Genomic DNA, 15346 nt, shown 5'->3' with positions numbered 1-15346 from the left:
ACAAAAAGCTTCAGAGTCATTATTTTGGAAAAGAAAGGGATCAGCGGTTAACCACTTTTCCTTTGCACTGATCTGTATGGGCTTGCAAAAGTGCTGAGCCGCTCAAGAACAAGGGCGCGATTGAGGCTTGTTTAATTTCTCTGATCGTTAAGCTCTCATTTCTTAGATGTGAAAATGACTTCAAATTGGCACCACATTACCAGGGCAAGTCATTATTCTGACGGTGAACCTTTTTCAACCTCCTTTTCCAAAGAGACAGTCACAATCTAGGACACTCAGTTGCTGAAATATAAAATCAGCTATAAGAGCCAATGAATGTGCCACATATCTCCGGCTTCTGAAGGGGAAAAGGCTCAGGGGAAGAGGAGTAATAAACATTTTTAAGGGAGGTTTGTTTTATTCATGAGACAGACATGGGGGAAACCACTGCTTGCCCTGGGATCGTTGACATGAAATGTTGGGTTTCTGACAGGTACTTATGACCTGAATTGGCCACTGTTGGAAACAGGAAACTGGGTTAAATGACCCAGTATGCGCCGAATTGACGCAAATGCTTACACTGTCCAGGCTGGATTATTGCATCTCCCTCTGGGTGGGTCAAAACTCTACTCTACTGAGCAAACTACAGATGATTAAAAACACGACAGTCAGACTAATATTCAAACTAAAAAAAATTGACTCCGTGTCACCTTATTATAAGAACTTACACTAGCTGCCTGTCAAAACTTGTACAGTGGTGCCTCACACAACGAACTTAATTCGTTCCAGGAGCAAGTTTGTTATGCGAAAAGTTCGTTATGTGAAACGCGTTTTCCCATAACAATACATGTTAAAAAAAATAATTCGTTCTGCAGCATAAAATATGCTAAGATGACATAAAAAAAGATAAATTTGTCAAAATGGTGAAAATGGTGGTCTTGCTGAGGCCAAACTCTTTGACGAGGTCACACTGTTTGACCCCACATTCACTCCTTCTAATTATTTCCCGTTTCATTTCAACAGAAATCACCTTCCTGCTTTTTTTAGAAGCCATGATATATAAAAAATATTGAGTTTATCTTAAAAGGACGACTGTATACAGTGAGAGAGGGCAGTTAAGCGCAGTGACTAACGACTGCCTGCAGTGCCTGCGCGGAAGGATGCAATACATCGGCAGCTCGGGCGACTTCGTTGTGTGAAACGAAGTTCGTTGTGTGAAGTTCGTTGTGTGAAACAAAGTTCGTTGTGTGAATCAAGACATGAAGTTCGTTGTGTGCAGCGTTCGTTGTGCGAGGCATTCGTTATGCGAGGCACCACTGTATTACCTTCGATCTATCATGCATAATATTCCAAATCCTATATGCAAAAAACCGCGGAACCACTCAAACTTATTTGTCAAGTCCTGGTCTACGTCAACCAGAAAACTGAAATCGCTTCAACTGCTCTTCCCATCTCCCAAAGGACATAAGAACATAAGAACATAAGAAGTTGCCTCCACTGGGTCAGACCGAGGTCCATCTCGCCCAGCGGTCCGCTCCCGCGGCGGCCCATCAGGTCCGTGACCTGTGAAGTGGTTTCTGCCTATTTCTATAAACTACCTCTAGTTATATCTGTACCCCTCTATCTCCTTATCCTCCAGGAACCTATCCAAACCCTCCTTGAACCCCTGTACAGAGTTCTGGCCTATCACATTCTCTGGAAGCGCGTTCCATGTGTCCACCACCCTCTGGGTAAAAAAGAACTTCCTAGCATTTGTTTTAAACCTGTCCCCTTTCAGTTTCTCTGAGTGACCCCTAGTGCTTGTGGCTCCCCACAGTTTGAAAAATCTGTCCTTATTCACTTTCTCTATGCCCTTAAGGATTTTGAAGGTTTCTATCATGTCCCCTCTAAGTCTCCTCTTCTCCAGGGAGAACAGCCCCAGCATTTTTAACCTGTCACCGTATGAAAAATTTTCCATACCATTTATTAGTTTAGTCGCCCTCCTCTGCACTCCCTCGAGTATCGCCATGTCCTTCTTGAGGTACGGTGACCAGTATTGAACACAGTACTCCAGGTGCGGGCGCACCATTGCGCGATACAGCGGCATGATGACTTCCTTCGTCCTGGTTGTAATACCTTTTTTGATGATGCCCAGCATTCTGTTTGCTTTCTTTGAGGCTGTCGCACATTGCGCCGATGGTTTCAGTGATGTGTCGACCATCACCCCCAGGTCCCTTTCAAGGTTACTCACCCCTAGCAGTGTTCCCCCCATTTTGTAGCTGAACATCGGGTTCTTTTTCCCTACATGCATGACCTTGCATTTTTCTACGTTAAAACTCATTTGCCACTTTTTTGCCCAGTCTTCCAGTTTCGTTAGGTCCCTTTGCAGGTCTTCACAGTCTTCCGTGTTTCTAACCCTGCTGCAGAGTTTGGTGTCATCAGCAAATTTGATAACCTCACATTTTGTCCCTGCCTCCAGATCATTAATAAATATGTTGAACAGTAGAGGTCCCAGCACTGACCCCTGTGGAACTCCGCTCGTGACCCATTGCCAGTCAGAGTATTGGCCTTTTACTCCAACCCTCTGCTTCCTGCCAGCCAACCAGTGTTTGATCCATCGGTAGATATCCCCTTGCACCCCGTGGTACCACAGCTTTTTAAGTAGCCGTTCATGAGGTACCTTGTCGAAGGCTTTTTGGAAGTCAAGGTAAATGATGTCTATGGATTCCCCCTTATCCATCTGGCTGTTTATTCCCTCAAAGAAGTACAGCAAGTTCGTGAGGCATGACCTTCCCTTGCAGAAGCCATGTTGGCTCGCCTTCAGTTGTCCATGGTTTTCTATGTATTCGCATATTGTGTCCTTTACCATTGCTTCCATCATCTTCCCTGGAACCGAGGTCAAGCTCACAGGCCTGTAGTTTCCCGGGTTACCCCTTGATCCCTTCTTAAAGATGGGCGTGACATTTGCTATTTTCCAGTCCTCTGGGATCTCCCCTGTTTTTAGGGAGAGGTTACATATTTGGCGAAGTGTCTCTGCTATTTCGTTTCTCAGTTCTTTTAGTACCCTTGGGTGGATGCCGTCCGGGCCTGGTGATTTGTCGCTCTTTAGTCTGTCTATCTGTCTGAGGACATCCTCTTTGCTCACCTCTAGTTTTACCAACCTTTCATCTTGTTCTCCGTTTATAATCTCCTCGGGTTCCGGAATATTGGTTGTGTCCTCTCTGGTGAAGACTGACGAGAAGAATTTGTTTAACCTGTCAGCTATCTCTTTTTCCTCCTGTATCGCTCCTTTCCTGTCTCCGTCATCCAGTGGTCCCACTTCCTCTCTGGCTGGTTGTCTCCCTTTCACATACCTGAAGAAGGGTTTGAAGGAGTTAAACACAAACCCATATTCGACTTGCTCTTCACATATCTTGCCACCAAGACCTGGAACAACCTCCCAACTCTCTTCTTTGAAAACATACACAAGTAGACAACTAACTCAAAATACCTAATATCACTAAATCCCACCCTCTTCTCAAATGTTATACCAGTGTAACCATAGAACCTCAATTCTCTTTTCCCTATTCATCTAATCTAATCTTCCATTTGTGAGTTGTAACATACCTATAGAGGCTCAAGGCGACAGATCAAACTCTGCCTTCCTCAGACCGCCATACATTCTGTAATCCCTTATATTGTAGGGAACCTGTTTAGGCATAGCGCGACTCGGAAATACCAGATCAGATTTGATTCTTATGTGTAACTTACACTATTCTATAAGTTACATACATTATTATGAATTCTACCCATGCTCTGCCCAAACTCTAACTCTGTCTATGCATTTAGAATGGAATCTTGTCACAATTTGGGATTCTAGAACCTTGTTACTCTTTGGGATTCCGGAATCTTGCTATTCTTTGTGGTACAGACATTACTGGTGCGATGATTGTCTGATGGCAGCCTATGTTTGGTTGATTTCATTTGAACACTAATAGGTTGTGGGTCTGAGCACTATTTACATATAATAAAAAATTTTTTATAAAAAGTTATTTATATATCTTTGATACTGTGATATAAGTGTATTTATATAGCAACATAGAAACATGATGGCAGATAAAGGCCAAATGGCCCATCCAGTCTGCCCATCTGCAACATCCACTATCTCCTCCTCCCCTATTGGCTAAAGCTCTTAACATTTGCATCTCCTCTTCCTACAGGCTAAGGCTCTTTACACCTGTATTGTGAGGTCATAGAGCTTTATGGTTATATAAACATGATGGCAGATAAAGGCCAAATGGCCCATCCAGTCTGCCCATCCGCAATAACCATTATCCCTTCCTCTCTCTAAGAGATCCCACGTGCCTTTCCCAGGCTTTCTTGAATTCAGACACAGGGCGTTTTCTTCGTTTGGATCTTGGTGCTATTTTCTTGCTCCCCTTGTTGGCACTGTAGCATTTGCCTTTCTGTTCATTGTGTAAAGTGAAAAATTCCTACTTAGCAAATCAGTTCAAAAATGGTGCCCAAAAGTCAGCTTCTTTTTTTGTTTGAATTTTGCAGTCTCGCTAACTTTGGGTTAGCAAATGAAATCCCTTCTTTATGCACTCTTTACTTGATAAAAAGTCAACATTATAAGGCTCGGGATATTGTTGTGACTTGGGGCTCCTTTTACTAAGGTGCGCTAAGGCTTTAACGTGTGGAATAGGGCGCGCTACATTGCCCCGTGCGCTAGACCTTAACGCTGGCATTAGTTCTAGAAGCGTGGTGCGCAGTGTAGCGCATGGTCATTTCCTGCGTGCGTTAAAAACTCTAGCGCACCGTAGTAAAAGGAGCCCTTAGACTGAAGGACAGAGGCCCTGTGGTTCCAATTCCATCTAAACAGGGGATAACGCATCTTCGGCATCCTTTTTTCATTCTGTAGTAACTTGAGCCTCCTTAGCTGGAGTCATGTGTGCATGCAAGAAAGAAAGAAAAAGTACAAAATCATCGATTCAGTTTGGAGTAGGCCCAGGCTGGTGGGAATTCAAAAACTGTTTTGTTTTCAGCTTGTATGATTTGACACTTCACTGCTTGTCCCTTGCTTCTTCTGACAGCCTGTGGTATGCCTCAGTGATCCCCAGTACTACTTTTTGATTTTTAATTTCCATGTCGAACAAATCCGATAAGACGCCATGACACTTCTCACTGCTCTATCTTTGTTTTTCATGCTTCTGTCTTGTTGCAGTTTGAGAGTAGTAGGAACTGAAGTGCAACAGCTGCTCACTCGAGGCCTGGATGCTGCATAGGACGCTGTTCTCGCGTCTAAATCACAGCTCCGAAGGGTTTCTTACCTTTCGTATGAATGGCCAAAGCTTCTTGCTGCTCAATGTGAAGTCCATTAAGTTCAAAGTAGCAGGTGGGTGTCTCAGGCTACTGACAAAGGGGAGGGGGCAGAGTGTGAGCCCACTGGGACAGGTAGGGAAAATGCTTAGGTACCTGATTGTAAAACCTCTTAGATAACCACGATAGGCGCTATATAAAAACCTATGATATTGTTAAATTGCAACACACATATCTTCCATTCCAGAGGACATGTCCGAGCATCCGGATGGCATTTCAAAACCCGGCACTTTGTCCGGGTTTTGAAAAGCTTCCAGCTCGGGACCGCGTCAGGAGGGCATGTGCGGGACTTCATCACGTCACACTGGCGCAGATGTTCTTCCGATGTGGCTCCATGCAGAAGAACAGGTTGAGGGGGGGTTGGGGCTGGGGGCAGGGCTAAGGTAGAACGGGGCGTGACTCAGGCGAAACAGGGTGGGGCAGGATGGAACAGGGCGGGCCTGAGGGACGGGGCCATGGGTCCAGATTTTACAATAGTTAAATCTGGTAACCCTACATTTACATCCGGCAGCAATCTAGAAATGATAAATAGTAGTAGTGTCAGTCAACCTTTGAATATTTTCCAAAAGGCTCCAAGTTAAGGAGAACCTTTTGTCCAATGAATAAAAAAGGGAGGAGGATTTCAGCAAAGGCCAAGCTGGACAGCTCAATTCCCAGGTCAATGGGCAAAACTGATTCACCTTGAAGTTGCTATAAAGCTACTGAGCCGTTGGATTCTCGACGCTTTGGCTTATCAGAAGTGCAACTTTTCGGTGAAAGTGGGTCGGTTGCTTCTCTCGCACAATTATTCACAAACAGTCATGATTATTTCTTAAATGGAGGCTTCTCTCTTGGGTTTCTCAACTAATATTCTATGTGAGGCAGACATTTGCCTGAACTCGGTCGAGAGATGAATAGAACAAAGAGCCTAAGCGCCATAGCGAGCTGTTCTCTGTTTCTAGGAGAACGAAGAAACTCTGAAAAATGAAAAATTCCCAGTAGGGTTGGAAATAAAGGGCTTGCTGAAACGGATTACCTTCCCACTGGTTTTCCAGGGCTTTCTCTCGGGCAGCCTTGTGTATTTAAATCTTCCGTAATAAGGAACACCTTGAAATGCCATTCAGGAGTAATTTGCTACATCTAAGCAGTGGCTAACGAGGGCATTTAAATGAAGGAATGAACTTCCAGTTATCAAATGGCACCATGCTCACGGGAAGGTTAATTCTCTGAATCAGGGCAGAGAGTAAAAGGATGTCCAGAACTGTGGAGTTATTATTTTAATTCTGTCTGTATTTAAGTAGAGATTAGTGAGGATAAAAGCTCATTGGTTACCAATTTCTTATAGCATCTATACTAATAAAACCCTAAGTGCGTATGCGCACTTAGGACGACGTGATCCTTGCCACTGTGGTCTGTGGGTCCATGCCGAATTCCATTTTAGAACACAGAGGCCGGGAACACGCCAGCAACTCCCCCCTCCCGCCCTCACTCATCAACCGCTGCCACAGCTGCAGCTCCTCTTCAAAGCAGCCTGCTGAGGTTCGCCAGACACCTATAGCGAACCTCGCAGGCCGCTCTCCACCTCGGTAACACATTCCCTCTGATGCAATTGTGTCAGAGGGAATGTGCTACCAAGGTGGAGAGTGTCCTGCAAGGTTTGCTACAGCCGGTCGGCGAACCTCAGCAGGCTGCTTTGAAGAGGGCCAGAAGACCAATAGGAAGCCGGGATGAAGGGAGGGTAAGGCAGGCATGGCAAAACAGGGGGCAGGGGGAGAGGGAAAGGGGGCTGCTTTGGGGGAGGGGTGTGCTGGGGGGCAGACATCATGCTTGGCTCTGGGAAGGGGGAAACAAAAGGGGGCTATGGAGCAGGCAGGCATGACACAACAGGGGGCACAGGGAGAGGGAAAGGGGGCTGCTTTGGGGGGAGGGATGTGCTGGGGGCATACAGCAATCATGCTTTGCTCTGGGAGGGGGGACACAGAAGGGGGCCACGGAGAGACAGGCAGGCATGGCGCAACAGAGAAATACAGGCAGGCAGGGGGCCAGGGAGACAGACAGAAAGAAAGACAGACAGACAGCGTCCAAGGAGAGAGAGACAAAGAAAAAAACCAGACAGACAGACATCTACTCTAGCACCCGTTAATGTAACGGGCTTAAACACTAGTCACATATAAAATCCTATTCCTGACATTTAAATCCCAAATATCCAATAAACCGGAATTCATAAATAGATTACTTATTTCCTACACACCTATCAAAAAACTCCGATCTCAAAACCAGCATCTACTATTTATACCAGCATCGCAACAGAAAATGCACGATACCACACGCTCATCAATATTCTCCATTTCTGCCCCTCAATTATGGAATTCGATGCCTAATCACCTCCAGGAAGAAATCAATCTCGAAAGATTCAAATCAAACCTAAAGACCTTCTTGCTGAAAGATGCATTTGACTTATAACTCTTGACAGACAGGCCTTATCTTCTACCACAGACGTAATTCACCCTTCCTACACGTGTTAACTTTCTATGTCTTCCTATTCTATTTAAAATTGTATTTCTTTCCTTTAACCTCTTGTAATCGTTGTTAGTCTGTAACAGGGGTAGGCAATTCCGGTCCTCGAGAGCCGGAGCCAGGTCAGGTTTTCAGGATATCCACAATGAATATGTATGAGATGGATTTGCATGCACTGCCTCCTTGAAATGCAAATCTATCTCATGCATATTTATTGTGGATATCCTGAAAACCTGACCTGGCTCCGGCTCTCGAGGACCGGAATTGCCTCCCCCTGGTCTATAATGTCCATATGTGCATTTATTATGTCTTGTTTATGACTAATTTTTGTATATCCCCCATTTTTAAAAAATAATTTTATTACTGTAAACCACTTAGAAATGTGATAAGTGGGATAACAAATTTTAATAAAACTTGGACATGACCTTGTAAAGAGGAGACTGAGAGGGGACATGATCGAAACATTCAAAATACTGAAGGGGATAGACTTAGTAGATAAGGACAGGTTGTTCACCCTTTCCAAGGTAGGGAGAACGAGAGGACACTCTCTAAAGTTGAAAGTGGATAGATTCCGTACAAACGTAAGGAAGTTCTTCTTCACCCAGAGAGCGGTAGAAAACTGGAACACTCTTCCGGAGTCTGTTATAGGTGAGAACACCCTCCAGGGATTCAAGACAAGGTTGGACAAGTTCCTGCTAAACTGGAATATATGCAGGTGAGGCTGGACTCATTTAGAGCACTGGTCTTTGACCTGGGGCCGCTGCGAAAGTGGACTGCTGGACAGGACAACAGCGGCAATTCTTATGTTCTTATGAATTTCTAGTGGCATATTGTACCTCCCCACCCTACCAATAGCATAATAGGGACCCACAATTTTGGTTTGATTTGATTCGTTGTTAGGGGCATTTTCAAAACAACAAAAACGTCCAAAAATAAGCACTTGGACGTTTTTCTCTGCACAACGTCCAAGTGCCGATAATCAAAACAATGAGCCTAGATGTTTTGCATGACATTAGTCCTTCAAAATGTCCCACTCAGAAAGGGGTGTGTTAGGGGTGGGATTTGGGATTTGGACATTTTGTGGCGATAATCAAACCTTTTGCAGGACGGATCTTAGATATTCCTAGCTAGACCTGGTTTAGAAGCCTGTATGTGCCCAAAAGGTAACCAAACTGAGCAGATGACCAGGGGAGGGATTATGAAATGGCCCCCTACACTCTCCCAGTGGTCATTAACCCTCTCCCACTCACCCCCAAAATATGAATATGTATCTACAACAGCAGCATCTGGTATGGGAAAAGTTAGTAGGTGTCTTAAGAAGCCTGGTGGATGGGCTGAGCCATAGACAGGAGGACCCAGGCCCATAAGACACTCAAACTACTACATTGATGGTAGAAAGGGTGAAGCCACAGAAACTTCCAAGTTGAAAACGTCCAAATCCAGACCATTTGGACATAGGAGAGGCCTTCATTGTAATGGACTGGCCACACAGACTTGCCAACAGAGCAGAGGAGCACCTCAGAAGGCACTGCTGTGAACTTCACATGAAGGGTGCCAGATAGACATCTCACCACAACAACCTTATTATTTATGGTGATCCCTCCAAAACTCCCCCCAAAACTACTATGCCACCTGTCTCTCACCCCAATAGCCCTTATGACTGAAGGTAGCACATATATGGCAGTATAGTAGGATTTTGGTGGGCTTTGATGGCCTCACACTTTCCACCATAAATGTAGTAGTTAGATTGTCTTATGGGCCTGAGTCTTCCTCTCTGTGGTTCATTAGCCCTTCCACCAGGCTACTTAAGACACCAGTGAGATGCTCTATGAACCCTGCTTGTTGCAGGTTTCCGGGTCTCGCTGCATCTTGTCAGGTAGAAACTGACATTTCAGCCACCATGCTGTGGCTGTCTTCAGGGTATGCTGTGAGGTCTACAGTTTGTCTTTGTAAATAGTGCGTCCACTGACCTGATTGGGAACAGGGCAGTCCGTTGGTGACTAATTTGAATTTTGGTGGCAAAATCAGTTGGTCTCTTCCCCCCTCCCTTCCGAATGGAAAAGTCTCTGGTGAGTTTAAGATGTTCTCCCTGTGAAGACCCACTATTTTCAAAACCAAACTGCAGATCTCAGAGCATAACCTGAAGAAAGGGTGGCCCGTCAAAAGCGCGCAGGACACTGGTGCGCTGACAATTCCGCCCTGACATTTGCGTGCAGGACAAGTGCATGCCGCCGTATTCCTTTCTTTTTGCAGTCTGAGGGTGTGTGTGGGGCTGCTCTGGTTGAGGGGGTCTGGAGGGGTGTGAGTGGGGGACCCCCCACTAAACTTTCAATTCGCGTGTGACCTAAACTTACAAGGCATTTTGCACTCTGAGAGTGTGGGGGGAACCCCCCCTAAACACTTGCGCTCTGATTGAGGGGGGGGGTGTTCAATACTGACATGATCTTTCCTGCAAACCCCCCCTACACAAACACTTACATTTCCCCTCTATTCATGCACACTTGTCAGTGCGCGCATTGTAACAAACCCCACTGCCTGCAGGGGTTTTGTTCCTATGAAAAGTGTAAAGTTTAGATAGCCCCAGTGCAGAAGAGCTGACCAGGTCAGGGCCTTGGAACAGGCAGGCGATGACTATCTCTGGAATAGCCAGTATGAGACAGGGAAAGTTCTGCAGGAAAGCTTGCATTCTTGTATAGAGCCTTGAAATCCTGGCAGGAGACTTTTATCTGAAATGCTGGCTGTTCCTTTAAGAAAGAAGCAGGGAAATCTGACCTTAGCCAGACAGAGGGGGCGTGGTCTTGAGCTCCCTGAATGGAAGCTGGTGAGAGAGTCCTAGAGAGGTGCCCAGCCAGAGAGATGCAGGAAGGTGCTTCTGCCCCAGTCCTGGAACAGCTGAGTAACCTGGAAGCTATGGACTTGCAAGCAGCAGGGAATGAACCAGAACCTAGTGTGGAACTGATGGAAATCAACTGCTGTAAAAGTGAGGGTGCTGAGTTGTGCTATTAACTCTTTGAGGAGGACATTGCCTTGAGCTGTGCTTTTGTTTTGAGTATTTTTGCCTGGAAGAAAGTGGCTGGCGCTGGCAGGAGCGAAACTGCTTAGGAACTGTGACATTTGTGAGCTAGTGGGTTTTTCTTTCAAACTAACTCAGCGAAAACTTTGGTTTTTGCTTGTGGGTTGGGATTTTGATAGCTAATTAGGAGCAGTGCAGTGCAACAGCTGTGCCTGGAAGCCGTTCTGAATGCTGGAACAGCTTGTGCCTCAGAACTGTTCTTTTTATGGCTACAAGTTGCTGGACTGTAAGATTGTGAAGTTTATATATTTGACCCTGTTGCTTCACTTACCACCAGAGAGGGTTATTTAAAACTATTTTGGCAGAGAAGCTGCCTGAATGCAAAGAACCTGCTCAGCCTGTAGAAAGGGGCAAAATACTTTGCTAAACTTAAGCATTGTTGCTAGCGGCCTTAAGAACCTGCCTGTGATTTACCTGGCGTAGTGCTGACAAAGAAGTTAAGATTGTGGGATGTTTACCTAACGACAACAGCTGAGGTGGCTGTTGGCCAGTTGCTGGAGGAAAAGCTCTTTTTTGTTTCCTGCTGAAATTCTTTGCTTTTGTTACTTTTGAAACAGTAGAAATTGTTCTGTGTGAAACAGTGTGCTTTGAACCCAAACACAGTGCCAGTGGTCAAGATTAATAAATCTTTCTAAGAACTTGAACCTTTGGTGGAAGTTTCCTTACCCAAAATACTGGGGTTTAACCACAGCATAGTCATTGCCAGTGCTGAAGGGTACCCCAAGCTAATGGGGACACGCCGGGCCAATATTTTGTCACAGCCCGGGTGGTCTGCTGCGCTCATCAGAGACAGCATTTGACGGAGCGGAATTGTCGGCGTGCCAATGTCCAGGCGCGCTATTGACGGTGTACCGCCGAAAGTCACAGCATGGCGGCTGAAACGCCAGTTTCTACCTGACAAGACGCAGCGAGAGCCGGAAACCTGCAACAAGCGCAGTGCGGACGCCCTGAGAGAACTCTACTACCCTTTTCCACACCAGGTATGGACTGTTTTATTCATATTTTGGGAGGGTGGGAGTCCACCAAAATCCTGCTGCATATTGAGGGGGTCGAGCAACCCCCCCCCCTCCCGGCAATGACTTACACAGCAGTGACAAAGCCTGTGAAGGACGGCCTGTTTGAGATCTCTGAATGTGAGCACTGAAAGAACCATTTGTCTTGGTGCATTTTTACTGTTATTCACACTGGGATAATGAGATTATTGGAATAATTTTTTTCTAATGAGAATTAGATAGAATACCTAGGTCTCTAAATGATTTAGTCACAGAAGATAGCCATTAGTCTAATGCCGATTTGCTGTCAGACTGTGGAAAATTGCAATATTATTTTTGATATTCCTCTTGGCGGGTAATATTTTCTCTGCCTATGTGGTGTCAGGGAGAGCAGGAAGGATTGGTATGAAATGTGAGCGCACGGATAGCTTCGTAGTGGCAAAGAGAGAAACGGAGTCGAGAAATGGGAAGGACTTGGGGTGTTTAGATGAATGAATGTATTTCCAAGACAGATGTTTGCATGATTCTCAATATCTTGATATCTGCGTCTAGAGACCATATATAACGGCACCTAATCTTGCAGGAATATTATTTATTTTTTCGCTGAGCATCTGTTCTGCCAAATTGTCCCCTGCAAAATTAACTCCTTTCAATTCCGTGCATGGATGTGCTGTATCTCGCAGAGCAGAGCACACGCCACAGCCTTGGTTTTCGCTTCCAGTCCTTGAGGGTCACCGATAGGTCAAGTTTTCAGGATATCCCTAATGAATATGCGTGCTATTTAATAACTGAAAAAAACCCCAAGCTTAGGTTTTAGGTTAATGAATATGCATGAGAGAGATGTGCATTCTCGGCACCTCCTTTGAATGCACCTCTCTCATGTGTATTATGCCAATCCTTCAGGATTTACATTGGCTATCTATCGGCGCTCGGACTGAATTTATGGTCTTGTGCATAATTTTCAGGTTCGCTAAACGCTACAATTTGCGACTGAGCAAACTGCTAAGCTTCTTCCGTGCCCCCCCTCTGCCCGTGTCGTGCCCCCTAACACAGAAACACTTAGGCCCGGATTCTAGAAATGGCGGCGTTGTTGGTGGCCTTAAAAGCGGCCGCCGATCGTGGGTCAATCACCCGATGGCGCCATTTATAGAACGGCGCTTTTGGGAAAGGTAGGCCAGGGTTTATGTTTCTGGCACCTACCTTTGACGGGCATCGCGGCTCCAGAGACGCTTTATGGCACCTAACGCCACCTCTGGCATTAGCCCCGCCTACAGTAGCATTAGGCATCAAGTGCTTCCGTAGGCGTGACTCCAGTGCTGTTTTTCTAGGCACCTGGAGACGCCTAGAAATTTGTCTTTAAAGTACATTTTAGGCATTCCTTTGCAGAGCCGCACTAGCGTTTTTGGCGGCGGTAAGAAATCTGACCCTCGAGGAATTCTGTGAGCGTCAGAGTTCTTACCACTAAAAACGCTAACGTGGCTTTGTAAAGGAAGGGGTTAAATGGCTTTGGCACTTATCCTAGGCACCTAAGGGGCCCTTTTATCAAGCTGCAGTAAAGGTTTAACGTGCGTAATACCGCGCTTTAAACCACTAGCCGCTAACGCCTGCATTGAGCAGGCGTTAGTTTTTTAGCCAGCTGCGGGGGTTAGTGCGTGATGAAATGTCCACGCTAACCTCGCTAGCGAGGCTTGATAAAAGAAGCTCTACGTTAAGGTGCCATTTATAGAATACGGGCCTTAATGGCGGGTTTTCTGAAGGCTAGCTGTAAAAATACTGCGCAGTCCTTTCAGGAAGTAGGTAATCAGGTGTTAAGTGGTTAACGCAGTTTAGTAAAAGGGCCCCTTACTACTTTTTTGCTTCTAAGAAAGCGGATGAATATTTATTTCCAAGTTTATGACATAACAATTAAGTTTGTGTTAATATCTACGACTGCGCTGTGTTTTATTTTGATCTCATCTTGTGATGAATTCTACACGTATTGTTTCCTTGTCTTATTTATTTGCAGCCCTTCGTGTTCCTGTTTTATGGTTTCACCTGCAGCTTGCAAAATAATTTCCTGCGTTTTTAAGTGCCAATATGTCATGCAGTATATAAAGCAGAAATATGTTAAAAGGCAACGAGACAGATTGAAAGTCCCGGTTTAGGCTATAGTAGTAATCATTTTGGCATATGCGCCTGAAAGAGTGATCGCATCCGTGTTCCAAGGCCGCAGCAGGCCAGCAGCAAAAACGTACTTTGGAAATCTATATGTGAACGAACGGCTGGTGCCACTTGGAATTCGCCACCATGTCGTCGTATTGTGCATTCCCGTGGTTCAGTAGAGCACAGTAGGCGGTGGTGGTGAAGGCCATTCGACTGCATGCACGCAATGTCGTTGTGTCGCAGCCGTGCATGCTCAGAGGCCTTCCAGGCGTGGCCCCCAAGCCGGGGCCTTCCAAAACCTGGACAAACTGCTGGGGTTTTTTTTTTTTAATATCCGTCTAGACACCCGGATAGTCCTCTAGAAAGAGGAGATGTGCAGGTAAATCCAGACATGTTGCTCCTACCCAATGTCCTCCTAAACCAAGGTTTCTCAACCTATAGTCCGCATACCCTAGGGGGTACTCGGACCGCCTGTTGGGGATATTCAGGCTGACTGCTGATCGTCCGCCGCTGCTGCTCGTCGCCCACTGCTGCTGTTTTCCGCCCACCCACTCCATTTAATCACCCCCTCCCCCGTTGCTGCAACAACTCCAGGAAGGGAAGAGCCAGGCATATGCAGTGATTGTACACCGGCAGCTCACAAGCATTCCCCCCCCCCCCCCCGTCAATTCTGATGTTGGAGTTGACGTCGGGAGGAAAGCTTGTGGGCTGCCGGCATGCAATTGCTGCACGCACCTGGAATTGTGGCAGCAGCGGGGGGGGGGAAGGGGGAGGTAATTAAATGGAGCGGGTGAGCAGTGAGCTGCACGAGGCGGCGGTGAACCGGGGGGGGGGGAAGACTCGGCAGCAGGTCGGCGGTGACATTGCATATTTTAAAGTCATCTGTCTTGACATCTTTGAAAAATCCTGAATATAAATGATAATTAACATTTTCTCTGCGTACAGCGTGCTTTGTGGATTTTTTTTTCAATTTTGTGGTTACCATTATGTATTAAGATTATATTGTGTGTATATGGAAAATGGATGGAAAAAATTGCGTTACCATTAGCATTATTATTATGGGGGTGGAGTCAGGGACGGAGTTTGGGCCGGTGTGGGGTGGAATTTAGCCGGGGGGTACTCGGGTGTTATTTGTTAAGCTTGGGGGATACTTGGCTTGAAAAGGTTGAGAAACACTGCGCTAGACCACATGGAAGCACAGGAGGGCTGGGGATCCTTCTGCTGGGACCGGGAGGGGGGGGGGCTGTGGCACATCCAGGTCACGGCGAGAGGCACATCCTGTCGGCAATCAGCCGGTGCAGGCGCCTCTCCTTCTATTCGCGCGTCT

The 15346-nt window shown here is 46.1% G+C and overlaps 1 protein-coding gene across 1 annotated transcript in view; it reads left to right on the top strand.

The window, feature by feature from the left end:
* Window positions 1-10610: 10610 nt before the first annotated feature.
* PLXNA2 (plexin A2) overlaps window positions 10611-15346 on the top strand; it is a 742509-nt gene continuing 737773 nt past the window's right edge. Inside the window, exon 1 of the mRNA XM_033917847.1 lies at window positions 10611-11865. The gene's annotated coding sequence lies outside the window, so the exon portion shown is untranslated. The remainder of the gene's footprint in view (window positions 11866-15346) is intronic.

The sequence above is a fragment of the Geotrypetes seraphini genome, chromosome 13 (genome assembly GCF_902459505.1).
Source record: "Geotrypetes seraphini chromosome 13, aGeoSer1.1, whole genome shotgun sequence".
NCBI lineage: Eukaryota > Metazoa > Chordata > Amphibia > Gymnophiona > Dermophiidae > Geotrypetes > Geotrypetes seraphini.
The sequence above is the reverse complement of the archived record's forward strand: the minus strand, read 5'-3'. Positions and strand labels throughout refer to the sequence as shown.